Source organism: Macaca nemestrina, chromosome 20, assembly GCF_043159975.1.
Source record: "Macaca nemestrina isolate mMacNem1 chromosome 20, mMacNem.hap1, whole genome shotgun sequence".
Classification (NCBI taxonomy): domain Eukaryota; kingdom Metazoa; phylum Chordata; class Mammalia; order Primates; family Cercopithecidae; genus Macaca; species Macaca nemestrina.
In genome coordinates this window covers 47,135,533-47,153,685 of record NC_092144.1, presented here as the reverse complement: position 1 = coordinate 47,153,685, position 18,153 = coordinate 47,135,533, and the positions used below count along the sequence as shown (strand labels likewise).

Genomic DNA, 18,153 nt, shown 5'->3' with positions numbered 1-18,153 from the left:
AGCCTACAGAACAATCACTATTGTTGTCATCAACATTTATGACACCAACAGTAAGGCAGCTAACATTTAATGCACACTTGTTATGTGTCAGGACCTATGCAAAAAGATCTTTACTAGTTCCAAGCTCATTAGTAAGCTGGTCACATTGTAACTTGTTCTTTTCCTCATTTTGTAGAAATGAACACCTAGGATTAGGGATGGTTTGTTACTTGCGCTCGCCTAGTCTGCTAGTTTCCAAGGTTTTCTCTTTATCCTTAATGTTCTGCAGCCTCCCAATAATCTATCTAGGGGATTTCTTTTTATCCAGTCTCTGCTTGGCACTCATTGTGAGTTTTCAGCATTGAGATTCAAGTCTTCAATTATGGCACATTTTTAGCATTAGTTCTAATATTGCCTCCCCACCACCCCTTCTAGCTTTATTTCTGGAAATCCTACTAGATGTATGTTTCTTCTCACTCTACCTGTTATGTTACTTCTATGTATTTTATCTCTATTCTATACTCAGAGTGAATTTGATTTACTAATTTTCTCACTGACTGTGCCTGGTGTTACTTGCCCAAGGTCACACATTAGTAAGGATGGAATCCAGCCCTTAACCGCCTCACTGCCCCGCCCTGCAGAGGGCTCACCCTGAGACTGGAAGGACAGCGTATCTGCAAAAAGTGCCTCATTGTTCTCAGGAGATTCAGCTGGGCTGGGTCTTTCTCCCAACTTCTCCCACAAAGAACACATAGTTTCGTGCAACTCCAAAAATCCCCACTCGAATCACGCCTGTGTTAAGCAAGCTTACTGATCAGGGTTAGAGTTGCAATTCCTCATCAGTGCTGAGCAATTTTTTTTTTTTTTTTTTTTTTTTAAAGAGATGGGGTCTTGCTCAGTCATCCAGGCTGGAGTGCAGTGGTGTGATCTTGGCTCACTAGCAACCTCTGCCTCCCAGGCTCAAGTTATCCTCCTACCTCAGCCTCCTGAGTAGCTGAGATCTCAAGATGCAAACCACCACGCCCAGCTAATTTTTGTGTTTTTTGTACAGATGGGGTTTCACCATGTTGCCCAGGCTGGTCTCGAACTCCTAAGCTCAAGTCATCCACCCACTTCAGCCTCCCAAAAGTGCTAGGATTACAGGTATGAGCCACCATGCCAGGGCTGAGCAATCTTTTTTGGATGAAATCACTGTTTCTTAGGCTCACGTGGTGAGTATCACCTCCCCTGGAACTGAGCCGGCTCTCCACATACCTAAGGCTAAGACCCGATTACTCTTCACGGTTAACACCACCGCACAGTGCCTAGGAGCAGCAGCTAACTTTTTTTTTTTTTTTTTTTTTTTTTGGAGACGGAGTCTCACTCAGTCACCCAGGCTGCAGTGCAGTGGCGCGATCTCGGCTGACTGCAAGTTCCGCCTCCCAGGTTCACACCATTCTCCTGCCTCAGCCTCCCAAGTAGCTGGGACTACAGGCACCCGCCACCACACCTGGCTAATTTTTTGCATTTTTAGTAGAGACGGGGTTTCACCATGTTAGCCAGGATGGTCTCGATCTCCTGACCTCGTGATCCACCTGCCTCGGCCTCCCAAAGTGCTGGGATTACAGGCGTGAGCCACTGCGCTCCGCCAACCAGCTAACTCTTAAGCCAGTGCCTGTGCCAGATGCTTTAACATTCCAACTCATGTAACCTTCACAACTGCCCATGGGGCAGACCCTACCATTATCCCACTTAACAGATGAGAAAATTGAGGTCCTGAGAGGTGCAGTCCCTTGTCCGAGGTCACCCAGCAAGTAAGCGACAGAACTGGATTTGAACTCCCAGCACGTGCCTCCAGGGTTGGCTTTCAACCACCACCCTCCGCTGCCTCTCTAGCCCAGATGTGGCATGTGCCCAGAAGATATGGCAAGTTAAGTTCTGTTTAGATGTTAGTTGAGTCACACGAGTCATTTATTTACTCATTTGTTCAGACGTGTTTTTAAAACCTACTGCACAGCCAGGATTGGGCCAAGGGAAGTAGATGCAAGGCCCCTGCCCTCCCAACATTTTGCATAGAGAGACTAACAAACGAAAAGGCAATTTCAACATGGCCTGGCTGGGATGTCGGGGTAGAGGGGCAAGGGCACCATGGTATGCGTGCCAGAGAAGCCTTGACCCCAGGAAGACACCCCGGGGAGGCCACAGGAACCTGTAGCGTGGGTCCTGAATAGGCAGGAGGAGCTAAGAGTGGACAAAGATGCCCCTGCTTGACCCCTGTCCCTTTTTCTGGCTGCCAGAGGTCACAGTGGGAAAGCCCACGTTGTCCAGCCCCAGCCGCTCGCCCTCCACAGCCACATTCATAAGCACCGTTAACTGGGAGAGCCATAAGCCACTATACACCCCTTGGAGGCCAGGGTCTTCCGAAAGAGTCCATTATGGAGAAAGCTCTGAAGACGTGCATGTGGCCTGCAAACGCTGGAGCCATTTACATGGCAGGCTTTGATCCAGACAGCAGAGGCTGCCCCAACTAGCTATGTGACCTTGGGCAAGTGACATAGCAGCCCTGGGCTTGTCTCCACATCTGTAATGGACCCGACACTGTCCACCTCATAGGGCTGCTGCAAGGATTACATGGGTTCACCCAAGTAACTGCAACGCCAAGCACACGGTGAGCGCTCAAAGAACATTACCTATGATTATCTCCAGTACCTTGGACAGCACTAGGCACACAGTAGGTGCTCCCTGGCCCCAGGGGACACAGCCATCTGCAGAGATCAAGGACCCAGCCAGAGGGAGGAGATGACCAGGAAGGCCTCTGGGAGCCAATGGAGTGTCCACTGGGCATTAGACAAGCAGGTAAGAGACCTGCCCTGAAGAAACCGGTTCTGCTGCCTTTCTCTGGCTGCTCACAGCCCAGTTCCCAGAGCCTGCCTCTCGACTTTGATCTGGGACATTAAATTGTTTCTCTGATTAGACAGATACTCGAGAGCCTTTACAACTGTGTCCCTCATAGTCTTCCTTCCAGCACTTTATGTCGGGAGTCCAGCTGTTTTGCCACATACCACGGGTGACTTCTTGCAAGCTGACCACAACGTGGACATGCGTAAGATGCTGGAGCCAGCCTCTCTGATGGCGAGATGGATTAATGTGCTCACGAATACGTACTGCACAGGGCTGTGGTGGTGATATTTATATTCTGTGCAGGAGGCAACTGGGAAAATTCTCCATCTCTCACCCTTCCCTGCAGGTACTTGTGGTCACGTGACTTTTTATGGTCAATGACTCATAAAGGAACTAAAGAGACAATCTTCTCCTCCAGGGCTTCCTTTCCTAAATACTCAAGGAGCAACTCTACCCAAACCCTTTGACAGGAAAGGATTTGCGGGAAGGTGTCCTGCAGAAAAGGTGAGGTGTCACAGCTAACGAAGGGCACTGCTATTGAAATGATGGTAACGCTGCTACCACCGGCACTGAGTCATCTGACAACACTGTACAGTGGAGGCTATGAAATAATAGGAATAATAATAATTGCCGGCATCCACAGGACCCAGAGGCAAGTATTACCACTTTCGCTTGCAACTGACAAAAGTTAAGTAGAGAGAGGTTAAGTAACCTGCTCAACATGGACAAGAAGTAACAGAGCAGGTATTAGAACTCAGGTGAGCAAACCAAACCAAAACTCTGGTTTTTTTTGAGACAGGGTCTCCCTCTGTCACCAGACTGGAGTACAGTGGCACAAGCATAGCTCACTGCAGCCTCGACCTCCTGGGCTCAAGTGATCCTCCCACTTCAGCCTCCTGAGTAGCTGAGACTACAGTCATGTGCCACTACCTGGCTCATTTTTTGTAGAGGTGGGAATCCTGCTGTATTCTCCAGGCTGGTCTTGAACTCCTGGCCTCAAGCAGTCCTCCCGCTTCAGCCTCGCAAAATGCTGGGATTACAGGCATGAGCCACTGCATCGACTCCCCAAACCTCTAATCATGAGTTATACTAACAAACCATGAGCCCACACCAGCCCTATAAAAAGAACCAAAGCCATCTCCATCAAATCTTGAGCACTCACTATGTGGCCAACTTGGAACTCAGCATGGTGCATGCGTTACCCTCCAAACAATGCCTGTACTGGGCACCACGACTGTGTCCACTGAAAAGGTGAGAACTGATGGGACGTGTCTCGTGTCCCATGACTAGAAAGAACTGAGGAGGCAGGAGGTACAGGCCTGAAACCTCCCAGACACCAGGTCACACTTCTCGAGAGCAGCTCACAGGACAAACTCTTCCATCAATAACCAGAGTCCCAATAACCCGCTCTAGAGGACATTCTCGGTCTCTCCTTGGTCACATGTGATGACGGCCAAGTGTACTTGGCCACACAGAAATCAGGGCATGGAAGGAAACAGAGCAGAACCCCACACCCGGGTGTGCCCAGAATTAAGGGCACGATTCCTCCACTGACCATCAGGCCTTGCTGAACCTTCATGCCTTGACTGGCCCCCTCCTCCCTGGCCTCAGCCTCCCAGGCCTTCCCCCTGCTCTGGAGGGAGCCATGCTCCCCGGAACCTGGACACACGCCATTCACACTGTTCCCTCTGCCTAGAATGCTCTTCCTCATGCTCCCCCGACCCCAGCATACACCTTTCCTTTGTGCCTTATTAGTTCCTACCCATCCTTCAGTTTCCACCAGAACACTAAAATAAGAGAGATCTCCAGGGTGTGCTGTTCAGTAAACATTCGCGAAGTGCACAACAGAGTACTAAGTAGGCTACCTTTTGTCGAAGAAGGAAGGAGAAGACAAAAATACATATCCATATTTGCTTGTATTGATATAATGATACCTTAGATGGATATCCAAGGGAAAATACAAATCATTACGTAAGGGGAAAAGGAACAAAGTGGGCAGGGAGAGGAGTGGAGGAGAGACCGTTCACACATCCACACAGAATTGATTTTGAAGCATATAAATGCATAACCTATTTTTTTTAAGTGCCACAAATAAACACAAAGTGGGAGTGATGGGGAGAGGGTCAGGGAAGGCCTGTGAGAGCAGGCCCGAATACATCCCTCCACAGGACTGCCCGATACTGCCTGACTCTCCCCACCCACCAGCCTGTGGATTCCCGAGGGCAGGCCTAGACCTGCTCTGGCTCCCAGCCAGTGGCCTGCCACGCAGCCAGGGCCTAAGAAATACTCAGCGAGGTGTACGTGGAGGTACCAACAGACCCACCGCCAGCCACACCTGGACATGCCCACGGCTTGCAGCTGGGCTCTGCTTTTGGGCAGCACAGTTAGAATGCAAGGAAAGTGCTAAGAGCTGACCGTCTTTCCAATGCACATTGCTCAAGGAAAGTGTGTAGCGCAGGGATCAGCAAACTTCTTCTGTAAAGGGCCAAAGAGCAAATATTGCAGGTTTGGGGGGAATGGGTCACACTTGTCTCTGCTGCAACTGCTCAATTCTGCCACTACAGCGTGAGAACAGCCACAGACAATACACAATGAAATGGGCGTGGCTGTGTTCCAATAAATATTTATAGACATTGAAACCTAAATTTTTTTTTTTTTTTTTTTTTTTTTTTTTGAGACAGAGTCTGGCTCTGTCGCCCAGGCTGGAGTGCAGTGGCACGATCTCAGCTCACTGCAACCTCTGCCTCCTGGACAGAGGCAATAATCCTGCCTCAGCCTCCCAAGTAGCTGGGATTACAGGCATGCGCCACCATACCCAGCTAATTTTTGTATTTTTTTTCAGTAGAGACAGGGTTTCACCATGTTGGCCATGCTGGTCTCAAATTCCTGACCTCAGGTAATCCACCCGTCTTGGCCTCCCAAAGTGCTGGGATTACAGGCATGAGCCACCGCGTCTGGCGAAACCTAAATTTCATATAGGTTTACGTGACATGAAATCGTTTTAATTTTTTTAACCTTTTAAAAATGTGAAACCCATTTTTAGCTCCCTGGCCATACAAAAACCGGCAGCGAGTTGGATTTGGCCGGCAGGCTACATCTGGCCACCCTTAATGTTGAGCCTGGCTGCCGTGTTTACAGATCTGCCTGTACACATGACTTCTGAAAGGAGATGTAAGAAACAGGTCACAGTGGCTGCTTCTGTGGAGGGTTTGGGTGTGGAAGGGAAACTGCCTTTTTCTGGTTTTGTTTTTGAGACGGGGTCTCTGTCATCCAGCCTGGAGTCCAGTGGTGCAATCACAGCTCACTGCAGCCTCAACCTCCTGGACTCAAGCAGATCCTCCCACCTCAGCCTCCCGAGTGGCTGGGACTACAGCCCTGAGCCACCGTGCCCAGCTAATTTTTAAATTTTTTGTAGAAACAGGGTCTCACTATGTTGTCCTGGCTAGTCTGGAACTCCTGGACTCCAGTGATCCTCCTGCCTCAGCCTCCCAAAGTGTTGGGATTACAGGTGTAAGCCACCGTGCCTGGTCTGACTTTTTATTTTTAAATATTGTACTGTGTGCAAATTAATACAAATAATATTGTTTTAAACTTAATAGTAGAGAGAGAAAACAGGCTGTGCATGGTATAGAAGGACAAACCGAAGCTTTGGAGCAAGAGACCACGGCCAGAATCCCACCTCGATTCCTTGCTTGCTGTGCACCCAACAGGGAAGTTATTTTCCCTCTCTGAGCCTCAGCACAATGGGGATCATATACGGGCTTCATGGGCCACTGTGAGGATTCCATGGGTTAATTCCTTTGCACAGTTCCAGGCACCTGGAAAGCAGTGGCTCTTATTATCTTTGCTATTAAGAGTCATTCATGGGGAAAAGTCCCTCTCCAAAGGAAGGCCCTAAACATGTGGCTCTGAAACTCCCGTAGAGAGCCCGCCCAGTCCCACGGCCCATCACCCAACTGTCCACAGAATAGATGCCTTGTGACGTGAGGAGGCTCATTTGTATTAGCAACTGCATTCCACAGAGATGCATCCTGGAGCCACGTCTGCACATCCGGTTCAACAAAGAAGGCAGCCAGCTCCCCAACTCTGGGTCTGCCCTCAACTGTCACACTGGGCAGGCTGCAGGACTAAATTATCTCATGCACCTATGAGATAATTTAGTCCCCATTTAGTAAACACCTACTGGGTGCTTGGACACCCCTCTGAACCTCATCCTGAAGGCTAAAGGTACAAACATGGGTTTCTTTAAAATAACTAGTGGGATGCTTCGGTTGTGTGTTCCATAAAACTCTCGCACTTCCCTGTGTGTTTATTCATTCAGGAAACATTTATGAAGGAGCTCCTATAGGCCAGGCACTGTTCTAGGCATTTAGTTTTAACCAGGACCCTCAATTTTTGGACTACAGGGCTTGTGAGGAGGAGACTGTGCAAGTCACTGTCCCTTGTGTGTCTTCTGTGCTCAGCAGAGCCCATGGCACAAAGCAGGGAAGTAACCAACATTTGTTGGGTCCAATTACTGAGCTTGGAGGACATGGGTGCTCTGGGCCTGCCTGGAGCCTGGAGTCTCTGCTCCAACTTCTGGTGACAGCAGCCCACTTTCCCTGGGGACAACTATTTCTCCCTCATTCCTCCTAGTTCTGTGGGGGGTCGGGAGGGACTGCCAATCATGGGACCTGCCCACCCACCCGATCCAAACTGGGCTAATGGCTGCCTCTTGTTCAGGGATTTCAATTTCAAGCTGCCAATAAAAATAATAATGAGGCCGGGCGAAGTGGCCCATGCCTGTAATCCCAGCACTCTGGGAGGCCAAGGCAGGACCTCCGGATCACCTGAGGTCAGGAGTTCGAGACCAGCCTGGCTAACATGGCAAAACCCTGTCTCTGCTAAAAATACAAAAATTAACTGGGTGTGGTGGTACACGCCTATAGTCCCAGCTACTTGGGAGGCTGAGGCAGAGAATCACCTGAACCCAGGAGGCGGAGATTGCAATGTGCCGAGATCACACCACTGCACTCCAGCCTGGGCAACAGAGCAAGCCTCCATCTCAAAAAAATAAAATTTTAAAATAAAATAGAAATAATAATGGTAGGCTAGGTTGGGAGGTGTTCATGCCTGTAATCCCAGCACTTTGGGAGGCTCAGGTGAGTGTACTGCTTGAGCCCAGAAGTTCAAGACCAGCCTGGGCAACATGGCAAGACTCTGTCTCTACAAAAACATACAAAAAATTAGGCAGGAATGGTAGCACACGCCTATAGTCCCAGCTACACAGGAGGCTGAGGTGGAAGGATCACCTGAACCCAAGAGGTTGAGGCTGCAGTGAGCCGTGTTTGTGCCACTGAACTCTAGCCTGGGTGACAGAGACCCCATCTCAAAGAAATAATAATAATGGTAATAACCACAGCAATTACATAAAAATAATAGCAGCTAGTATATATCTAGCCACATATTCTACACTAGGCACTGTTCTCAACACGTCTCAAGTATCAACTTACTGAATCCTCATAACAACCCTCTGGTTCTCATTCCCATGTTACAGCTGACAAACTGATGCACAGAAAGCTTGAGATGCTTATGAATAAGGGGTGAGGTTGGGATTCTCATCCAGGAGGCTGGCTGCAGAGTCTAAGTGCTTCACTGCTACCCTCCACTGCCTCCCCAGCCCCTGGGGTGGCAGGGCCCTAAAAAAGTGCCCAAGAATATCCACTGAGAGACATCCCAGAGCTGCTCGCCCCTTTTAGGGCCTCAGGTGGCCTAAGTTGATTTCTGTTGCTTGCAACCCAAGAACCCCGATTGATAAAGCAGATCACTTACTTGGTTTCACACTTTCTGCCAGACTGGCCGGCACTGCTTCCAAGTGCAACAATGCAGGGGCATCTTACAAATATTTTACAAGGTGGAGTCAGTGATCAGGGCACTCAGGGGCAGCCTGCATCTCCAAGAGCTGCCATCTTTCCATCCCGGGAAGAGAAACACAATAAGAGATGTACAGCAGGATGAAAACCCAAGGAAATCCCTTCCAGGACAGCACTCCCTGAGACCAACTCCCCATTTCTTTTTCTTTTTTCTTTTTTTTTTTTTTTTTTTAAGACAGAGCCTTGCTCTGTCACCCAGGCAGGAGTACACTGGTGCGATCTCAGCCCACTGCAATTTCCGCCTCCTGGGTTCAAGTGATTCTCGTGCCTCAGCCTCCCAAGTAGCTGGGATTACAGGTGCCCACCACCACACGTGGCTAATTTTTGTTATTTTTAGTATAAATGGGGTTTCAACATGTTGGCCAGGCTGGTGTTGAACTCCTGACCTCAAGTGATCCTCCTGCCTTGGCCGCCCAAAGTGCTGGGATTACAGGTGTGAGCCACGGTGCCCGGCCAACCCCCCATTTCTGGCTGCATCCCTGACTCCCACAACCAAGTCTGTGTGTCCGGCAGTCCCTCTCAAGCAGTTCTCTAACTTGGATTCTGGCCTGGGTGGGGTGATTTTTTATTAGCTGTTTTTAGACCTATAACATACAAATTTTAATGACTAATTAAACTTATAGAGCCCTTGCCAGAGGCCAGGAGCTGTTCTAAAGTTTTACATATAGTAACTCATTTAATCCACCAGGGATATCCACCAATGAACTGGGCACCATGACCAATATCGCTCCCATCTTACAGATGGGGACCCTGAGCCTGGACACACAGTGACGTGCTGGTAGGTGGGGAGTCTCGACTTGCAGCCGTCTCCTCAGAGTTCAGCGGGAGTGAGGACTAAGGCGACGTGTCTAAGGCTTTCCAGCTCCCCCTGGAGGTGCCCTGCTCCCTCTCTGCTGCCATTCCGCTCTAGGTTCGGCCTACACAGCACCTCCTCGAGAAGCCCTCCTTGCCATCCTCCCTCCCGGCCCCTGGGTCAGGCCCTGGGTTCCGCACATTAAATATGCTCTCCTTGCTCCCTGTATGTTTCCTGTTTGGTATGTATCACAGCTGCAGTTGGGACTTTGACGTTATCTGTTGAACGCCTGAGTCTCTTGGGTCCCTCCAGGCTGTCAGCTCCATGATGGCAGGGATTTGCTTAACGATGTTCCTGTGTCCAGCGGCCCAGATCTGGAGCCTGGTAGGCACCGTATAGACTTGCTGAGCAACAAATTAACTACTTTTTTTTGGTATTTTTTGTAGAGGTGGAGTTTCACCGTGTTAGCCAGGATGGTCTCAATCTCCTGACCTCATGATCTGCCCGCCTCGGCCTCCCAAAGTGCTGGGATTACAGGTGTGAGCCACAGCACATGGCCACAAATTAACTACTTTTTATAAATTCATGTTTAAACCTAGGACAAGGGAGAAGGGCTGGCCTAGAATAATGGGGAATGGAGAGATTCCATGAGAGCCACCTGTGGGTCTGACGGTGGTGCTGGGGAAGGGTGTGTACCACCGGGTGTTAGAACAGAGGGAGGGGAGGCTGGGATGGCACAATCACGTCAACTCAAAAGTCATCATCAATAATAAAGACTCACGAAATGAAAGCGTGAAGGTAAACACAAACTCCTCTGTCCAGGCTTTCAAGCCTTTTGCTCCTGCATCTCACCCTCCGCCCTCATGACAGTACCAGCTAGAACCAGCCTCTGTTCAAACCCCACCGCCGCCATGAATCAATACTTGTACTTTCCTTTTTTCGGGGGGGGGGAGACAGGGTCTCACTCTACTGTTCAGGCTGGAGTGCAGTGGCACAATCATGGCTTGCTGTTGCAACCTCGACCTCCCAGGCTCCAGTGATCTTCCCACCTCAGCCTCCTGAGGAGCTGGGACTATAGGCACGCACCATTGCACCCGGCTAATTTTTTTGTAGAGATGGGATCTCACTATGTTGCGTAGGCTGACCTTGAACTCCTGGCTCAAGTTATCCTCCTGCCTCGGCCTCCCAAAGTGTTGGGATTACAGGTGTAAGCCATCATGTCCAGCCACAAATAAGTAACTATATGATCTTGAAGAGGTCGATGAGTCCCTACACATCAGGAAAGTAGGGTATGGCAGGACCCATCTCATAAGGTTGTTGTAAAACGAATACTGCCAGGCAACCAGGAAGTGCTCAATAAAGTCCAGTTGTTACCAGTGTTAGATCAGCATCATGCCCTTCAACCTCTATAACCAAGACAATGGGGAAGTCACTTTGCCTCTGGGCTGCCCATGTCCTGTTAATTTGCTGCCAGATGGCTGAGCTGCCCACTGTCTGTTACTGATCTTCCTGGGACTTCAGGCCCACACATCAATCCCTCTTCCGCCTTGGGTGATCGACAGTGGATTCTGACACTTAGAATCAAGAGTTTCAATACAGCATCACCATCCAGTCATCTGAGAAGCCAACCACACATCTTAGTGCACAGTAAAAAGGCAGAGAGAGGTTGTATCAAATGTTTACCTCGTAGAAATCAACTAGGATCCCCTTAGCCCTCACTGCTAAGGCCAAGTAATTTAAGCAGAACAGATGCCCAGCATTCCACTTTCTGAGCATTTCCTCTGGTGTGAGTGTGGGATGGGGGGCAGGCATACACTACTCCCTCAGGCAGGCTCGGTTCTTCATCATGCGAGCAGCTCACCACTCTGAGAGGCGTTCTGGTGCTTCAAGATGAACTTTTTTTTTTTTTTTTTTGGCCAGGCATGGTGACTCACGCCTATAATCCCAGCACTTTGGGAGGCCAAGGTGGGTGGATCACCTGAGGTCAGGAGTTCCAGACCAGTCTGGCCAATATGGTAAAACCCCGTCTCTACTAAGATAAAAAAATCAGCCGGGCATGGTGGCGTGTGCCTATAACCCCAGCTACTTGGGAGGCTGAGGCAGGAGAATCACTTGAACCTGGGAGGCAGAGGTTGCTGTGAGCCGAGATCACGCCACTGTACTCCAGCCTGGGAGACAGAGCAAGACTCCACCTAAAAAAAAAAAAAAAAAAAATGCACTTTTTTTTTCATACACCATGGTCCCGAAAGCCAAACTAACTCCTCTGGCAGGTGCTTATCAGAAGGAACACGTGTTTTGACCTGGGTGAGAAAGTGGCTGCAGGGGGTGTAGTGTAGTACAGTATCGACTTCTTGTCCCCCAACACCCATCCTCCTCCCTTTCCTTTAATAACGGAACCCCTACATTTTAGCCAGGCATGTGATTGACTTGAATGAGGACTACATTTCCCAGCCTCCCTTGCAGCTAGGTGTCACCATGTAACTAATCGGGATCACAGGGAAGAAGTGAAGGAAATGTGTGCAACTACTGGGTCATGCTCTTTGAAGCAGGATAGAATTCAGGAGCTCCATTAATTTGGGGGGAAGGGGGCAGAATTACCTCTTTATTTCAGTAATCTCTAACTGAAATTCAGCATTTTCTTCAATTAGGAATATAGGCAAACTATAGTCGTTTTCGTGCTTATGAATTTGTTACCAACAGAAACCACAGGTATTATCATCACATTGCAGTTTTGTTGGTTTATTTTGTTAAGGCAGGGTCTCACTCTCCGGCTCAGGCTGGAGTGCAGTGGCACGATCACAGATCACTGCAGCCTCAAAATCCTGGACTCAAGGGATCCTCTCGCCTCAGTCTCCCAAGTAGCTGGGACTACAGGACACATTTTAGCACATTACCATGCCTGGCTAAGTTTTTAAATTTTCTGTAGAGATGGGGTTTTAATATGCTGCCCAAGCTGGTCTCGAATTCCTGGCCTCAAGTGATCCTCCCACCTCGGCCTCTCAAAGCACAGGGATTATAGTCATGAGCCACCACACCCAGCTCACAGTTCTTACAAACATCTCAAAATAGCACTTATGCCCTTTGTTACTTTGGAATTATGGTTGTTAGATCCGCCAATGGATTTTGCCACACTATGTCACAAATTTATCTTCGTATTTCAAAAACTACATTTTAAGACAATTAGTTGCCTTTGTCATCCTACATTTTAGGATGTAAAAACACAACTGTAAGCAAAAGGTGTCAAAGGGTTCATGACGCGCACACACACTAGGTATCTCTTTCTTATTTCTAAAGAAGTTAAACACAGTTACCACATGACTTAGTAACTCCACTCTTAAGTATGTAGATATCCAAGAGAACTGAAAAATATCTTTACACAAAAACTTATATATGAATGTTTACAGTATTATTCATTAGAGTTAAAACGTGGAAACAACCCAAAGGTTCATCAGCTGATGCCTGGAAAAGCAAAATGTGGTCTATCCGTACAACAGAATATTATCCGTCCCAAAAAGGAATGAAGTACTGATTCGTGCACAACATGGGTGAACCTTAAAAACATGACACTGAGGCTGGGCGTGGTGCCTCATGCCTGTAATCCCAGCACTTTGGGAGGCTGAGGCAGGCGGACTGCCTACGCTCAGTTCAAGACCAGCCTGGGCAACCCCGTCTCTAATAAAATACAAAAGAAATTAGCTGGGCATGGTGGCACACGCCTGTAATCCCAGGTACTCAGGAGGCTGAGGCAGGAGAACTGCTTGAACCTGGGAAGCGGAGGTTGCAGTGAGCCGAGATCGCGCCACTGCACTCCAGCCTGGGCGAAAGAGCAAGACTCTGTCTTTACAAAAACAAAAAACATGACACTCAATGAAAGAAGCCAGACAGAAATGGACACTGCATGATTCCAATTACATGAAATGTCCAGAACAGGCAAATCCACAGAGACAGAAAGATTAGTGGTGCCAGGGGATGCAGGGACGGGGAAATCACAGGGAGGAATCAGAGAAGGGGGAATGGGTTCAGGGTTTCTTTTTGAGGTGGTGAAAATGTTCTGCAAATAGATTGTTACAACAGTAAAAGAGCCTGGAAAATACACTGAAAAATCACCAAATGTTTTAAAAGGGCAAATATGCCAGGTGCAGTGGCTCACGCCTGTACTCCCAGCACTTAGGGAGGCAGAGACAGGAGGATCACTTGAGCCCAGGAGTTTGAGACCTGCCTGGGCAACAGAGTGAGACTCCATTCTCCAAAAAAAAAGAAAAAAAGAAAAAGAAAAAAAAGAAAGAAAAGCAGGGGAAGTGGGGGAGGAAAAAAAGGGGGGGCAAATTTTAACACTTATAAATTATATCTCAAAAAAAAAAAAAACTGCCTGAAAAAGAAGAGGTATAACCCCTCCTTTTACATCCTCCCCACCACGGGCCAGGCTACACACATGGCAACGACGGAGAATCATTCTGGACCATGCAGATGAAAGAAACACCCCAGGAACAGGGAGCAACAAGATGGCAGGGGCCTGGGCTGCTCACTCTCAAACTGTTTCACAGGAGGGAAATAAACTGCCCTCTCATTTAAGCCACTGCTATCCTGGGTCTGTTACAGCAGCCAAACCTATACCTGACTAATACCTGACATCTTTAGAATGTGAAGGTGGTAGTGACTCTCTAGCATGTTTGCTTTACCTGATGACTGCTGAAGCTAACTCTTCTGAGATGCACTGCCCATCCACAGCACAGCCTCCATGCCTGCCACCTCCTGCAGGAGAGGAGGGTTCGACCGCCTTTGCAGTCATGCCAGTTCAGGGACCTCTTCCCTCTGCACGGAGCCTGAACAGATGGCTTTAGTGAGAAGAAAGAACTATGGCTTTAGTGAGAAGAGAGCGGCCTGGAAAACGGCTTCCAGCTGCAGGAACCTTGACAAACTGCAGAGATTCAGAATCGTATCTGCAGCACGGGAGAGTTCCTTAGAGGCAGTCCAATAACCAAGTATTAAAATGCCTGTCCTGGCCTCTTCAGATAGGAGATGACTAAGAGGCTAATTAAAAATGTGTGTTAATCGTAGTACTCCACTTAACGTGAAGTTTTTATTGTTGGGAGATGTACCATCTCCACTCCCCAAGACTCCAAAAGGAAAGTCATTTTGGGTATCACTAATACCAACCAGCCTAGAAAAATATGGCTGCAGTTATGGATCCATTTAACTTACGAGTAACATTTTCACTGTGAAATTTCACTGCCAGGGTTTTAAAAACTTCCAGCTGGACTTTGTTCCCTGCTCTAGTTCAATGACAAACTAACCAGAATTTTAAATGAGTAATGATTCTATTTCAACCACATTCATTTAATAAAGGTTTTTTGTTTTGTTTTGCACACCTAGTAGGTACTGGGGATGCAACGCAAAGCAAAAAAAATAAATAAGTAACAGGTCTGGGCTTGACCTCCTGGGACTCACAGCCAGCCCCGTGAGGAAGACGGGCATTAAACATGTGAAGACAAACATAATGTGTAATTAAATATTATGATAACTGCTATGAAGCTTTGCCAGGCAGGAATAACAAGGGGCCTAGTTTACATTCAGGACAGCCCAGAAGGGCCTCTTTGAGGACTTGACATTTAGGCTAAGATCTGGATAAGAAGGAGAAGGCTAGAAGACAAGCAGTCAGGAAAAGTATTTCAGGCATAGGGAAGGGCACACACAAAGGCCGGAGGAAAGTGTGGCGTATTTGAGAAATGAATATGAAAGACTGGCTGGTGTGCAGTAAGCAAGATTGGCAAGGCTGCATCGCGTGGGACCTTATAAGCCATGATAAGGATTTTTGTTTTTGTTTTTGATTTTTTATTATTATTATATTATTTTAGACACAGTCTAACTCTGTCACCCAGGTTGGAGTGCAGTGGCACGATCTCAGCTCACTGCAACCTCCAGCTCCCGGCTGAAATAATTCTCATGCCTCAGCCTCCCAAGTAGCTGGGATTACAGGCACCCACCACCATGCCTGGCTAACTTCTGTATTTTTAGTTGAGACAGGGTTTCACCACGTTGGCCAGGCTGCTCTCAAATTTCTGACCTCAGGTGATCCACCACACCTGGCCCATAAGGGTTTTTTCTTTTCTTTTTTTCTTTTTAACAGAGATGGGGTCTCTCTTTACTGCCGAGGCTGGAGTGTAGTGGCATGATCATGGCTCACTGCAGCCTTGAACTCCCAGGCTCAAGTGATCCTCTCACCACAGCTTCCCTAGTAGCTGGAACTACAGGCATGTGCCACCATTCCAGGTCAGGATTTTTGAAAGTTATTGTTAAGTACTGGAGCATATTAGAGAGTAATTGGTTTGTTCCCTACTAGCAGCCATTGTCTCTGTTCCTAAAAAAGAACGCTATTTTCATTTGCAATCCAGTTTCGGGACATGATGTGTCAATGGGGTTCCACACCTGACCCAGGCCTAACTAAGCCAATTGACCACCTTCCCTCCCTGGTCATAGCAATGGTTAACAGCTGGACACATGACCCAAGCCAGCTCACAGTGAGTTTCAGAACTTTTGCAGAAGCTTCCACAAGGAAAAAAAAAAAAAAAAACTCACTCTCTCTTTTTCCACCGGACCTGATGTCAGGCTAGAGTTGTTGCAATCATAACTATCAGAGGACAACCAATTTGAGACTGGAAACAACTTGGGAGATCAAGGAGAAAAACCCAGCATTGGTAATAATATTATCTGAGCTCTGGCTCAAGCTGCACATAAAGCAGCTTACCCCTGAACTTCAATCATGTTATCTTCATGTCCTTTGGCCAGTTTGGGTTTGGTTTTCTTTTACCTGAGGCTCAAAGACCCTGAATGCTAGAAATGGGAAACCACTGAAGGCTTTACACATGGGGTATATCACATGATTTCATTTCTGGTTTTGGAATGAAAATCAGAAATGGAATAGAGGAGGCAAGAATAGAAGCAGTGAGCTAATCAGGACTGCAATTGTCCCATTAAGAGATGAGGATGGCCGGGTGTGGTGGCTCAGACCTGTAATCCCAGCATTTTGGGAGGCCGAGGTGGGTGGATCACTTGAGGTCAGGAGATCGAGACCATCCTGGCCAATATGGTGAAACTCCATCTCTACTAAAAATACAAAAATTAGCTGGGTATGGTGGCACATGCCTGTAATCCCAGCTACTTGGGAGGCTGAGGCAGGAGAATCGCTTGAACCCGGGAGGCGGAGGTTGCAGTGAGCCTAGATCGTGCCACTGCACTCTAGCCTTGTGACAAAGCTAGCCTCTGTCTCAAAAAAAAAAAAAAAAAAAAAAGAGTGAGGCCATCAGAACCCATTAATGAGACTAACATTTACTGAGCACTTACTATGCTACAGGAACTGAGCTAAGGGCTTTACTTATATGAATCAATAACATAAGTGGCTGGGCGCCAGGGCTCACTCCTGTAATCCCAACACTGGGAGGCAGAGGGGGGTGGATTGCTTGCGCTCGAGAGTTTGAGACCAGCCTTGGCAACATGGTGAAACCCCATCTCTACCAAAAATACAAAAATTAGCCAGTTGCATAACCCAGTCTCTAAATAAATAAATAAATTTTTTTAAAGTTTAACAACCCTAGTATATGGGTAATTATCATTGCTATTTTTTTCCATCATGAGTTGAACTGTGTCCCCCTAAAATTCACGTGTTGAAGTCCCAACCTTTGGTGTTTCAGAATGTGGCCTCATTTGGAGATAGGATTGTTGCAGAAGTTGGGATCAAGCAGGGTGAGCCCCTAATCCAGTATGACTAGTGTCCTTATAAGAAGGGAAAATTTCCGGCCGGGTGCGGTGGCTCACTCCTGTAATCCCAGCACTTTGGGAGCATGAGGCAGGCGGATCACAAGGTCAGGAGTGAGCCTGGCCTGGCCAACATGGTGAAACCCTGTCTCTACTAAAAATACAAAAATTAGCCAGGCGTGGTGGTGGGCGCCTGTAATCCCAGCTACTCAGGAGGCTGAGGCAGGAGAATTGCTTGAACCCGGGGAGGCGGAGGTTGCAGCGAGCTGAGATCGTGCCATTGCACTCCAGCCTGGGCGACAGAGCAAGACTCTAAGAACAGGAAACTTCCACGTAGACACACAGGGAGAATGCCACATGAAGATGAGGGCAGAGATCAGGGTGCTACGGCAGAAGCCATGGAATGCCAACAATGCCCACAAACCACCAGAGGCTGGGGGAGGGGTATGGGATAAAGTCTTCTCGATAGACCTCAGAAGGAACAAACCCAGCCCCAGCCCAGACCTTGATCTCAGACTTCTGGCCCCCTAAACTCTGAGACAATATGTTTCTGTTGTTTAGGCTACTGGTGTGTGGTACTTTGTGACGGCAGCCCTAATGAAACCGAGGTCCAGAGGGGTGAGGTCACCTGCACCAAATTTCCCAGCCAGCCGTGGAAACTGGGCCTGTCCGCCGAAGTAGTCTGTGTTCCCAACCGCTCCACTGTTGTTCTGCCCTTGCAGGAGCTGCTCCACCCCCACGCCTCCACGCACTCCTGTTTTCCACCTGCCGGACTCACATCTGCCTTTCCCCTCCCTCAGTGCCTGGGCAGATGCGCAGAATAAGTGGGCATGAATG

The 18,153-nt window shown here is 48.2% G+C and overlaps 1 protein-coding gene and 2 long non-coding RNA genes across 7 annotated transcripts in view; 2 read left to right on the top strand and 1 right to left on the bottom strand.

The window, feature by feature from the left end:
• The window catches only part of LOC105495419 (signal induced proliferation associated 1 like 3), a 310,011-nt gene that overhangs the window by 233,278 nt on the left and 58,580 nt on the right, over positions 1–18,153 (bottom strand). The gene's annotated exons all lie outside the window — the stretch shown is intronic.
• LOC139360449 (uncharacterized) lies at positions 204–1,814 on the top strand. Its single transcript, XR_011617858.1, has 3 exons — positions 204–326; positions 1,031–1,122; positions 1,693–1,814. It is a non-coding gene; the product is annotated as an uncharacterized lncRNA (long non-coding RNA).
• Positions 2,682–3,460, top strand: LOC139360448 (uncharacterized). The gene is made up of 3 exons (XR_011617857.1): positions 2,682–2,814; positions 2,972–3,205; positions 3,330–3,460. It is a non-coding gene; the product is annotated as an uncharacterized lncRNA (long non-coding RNA).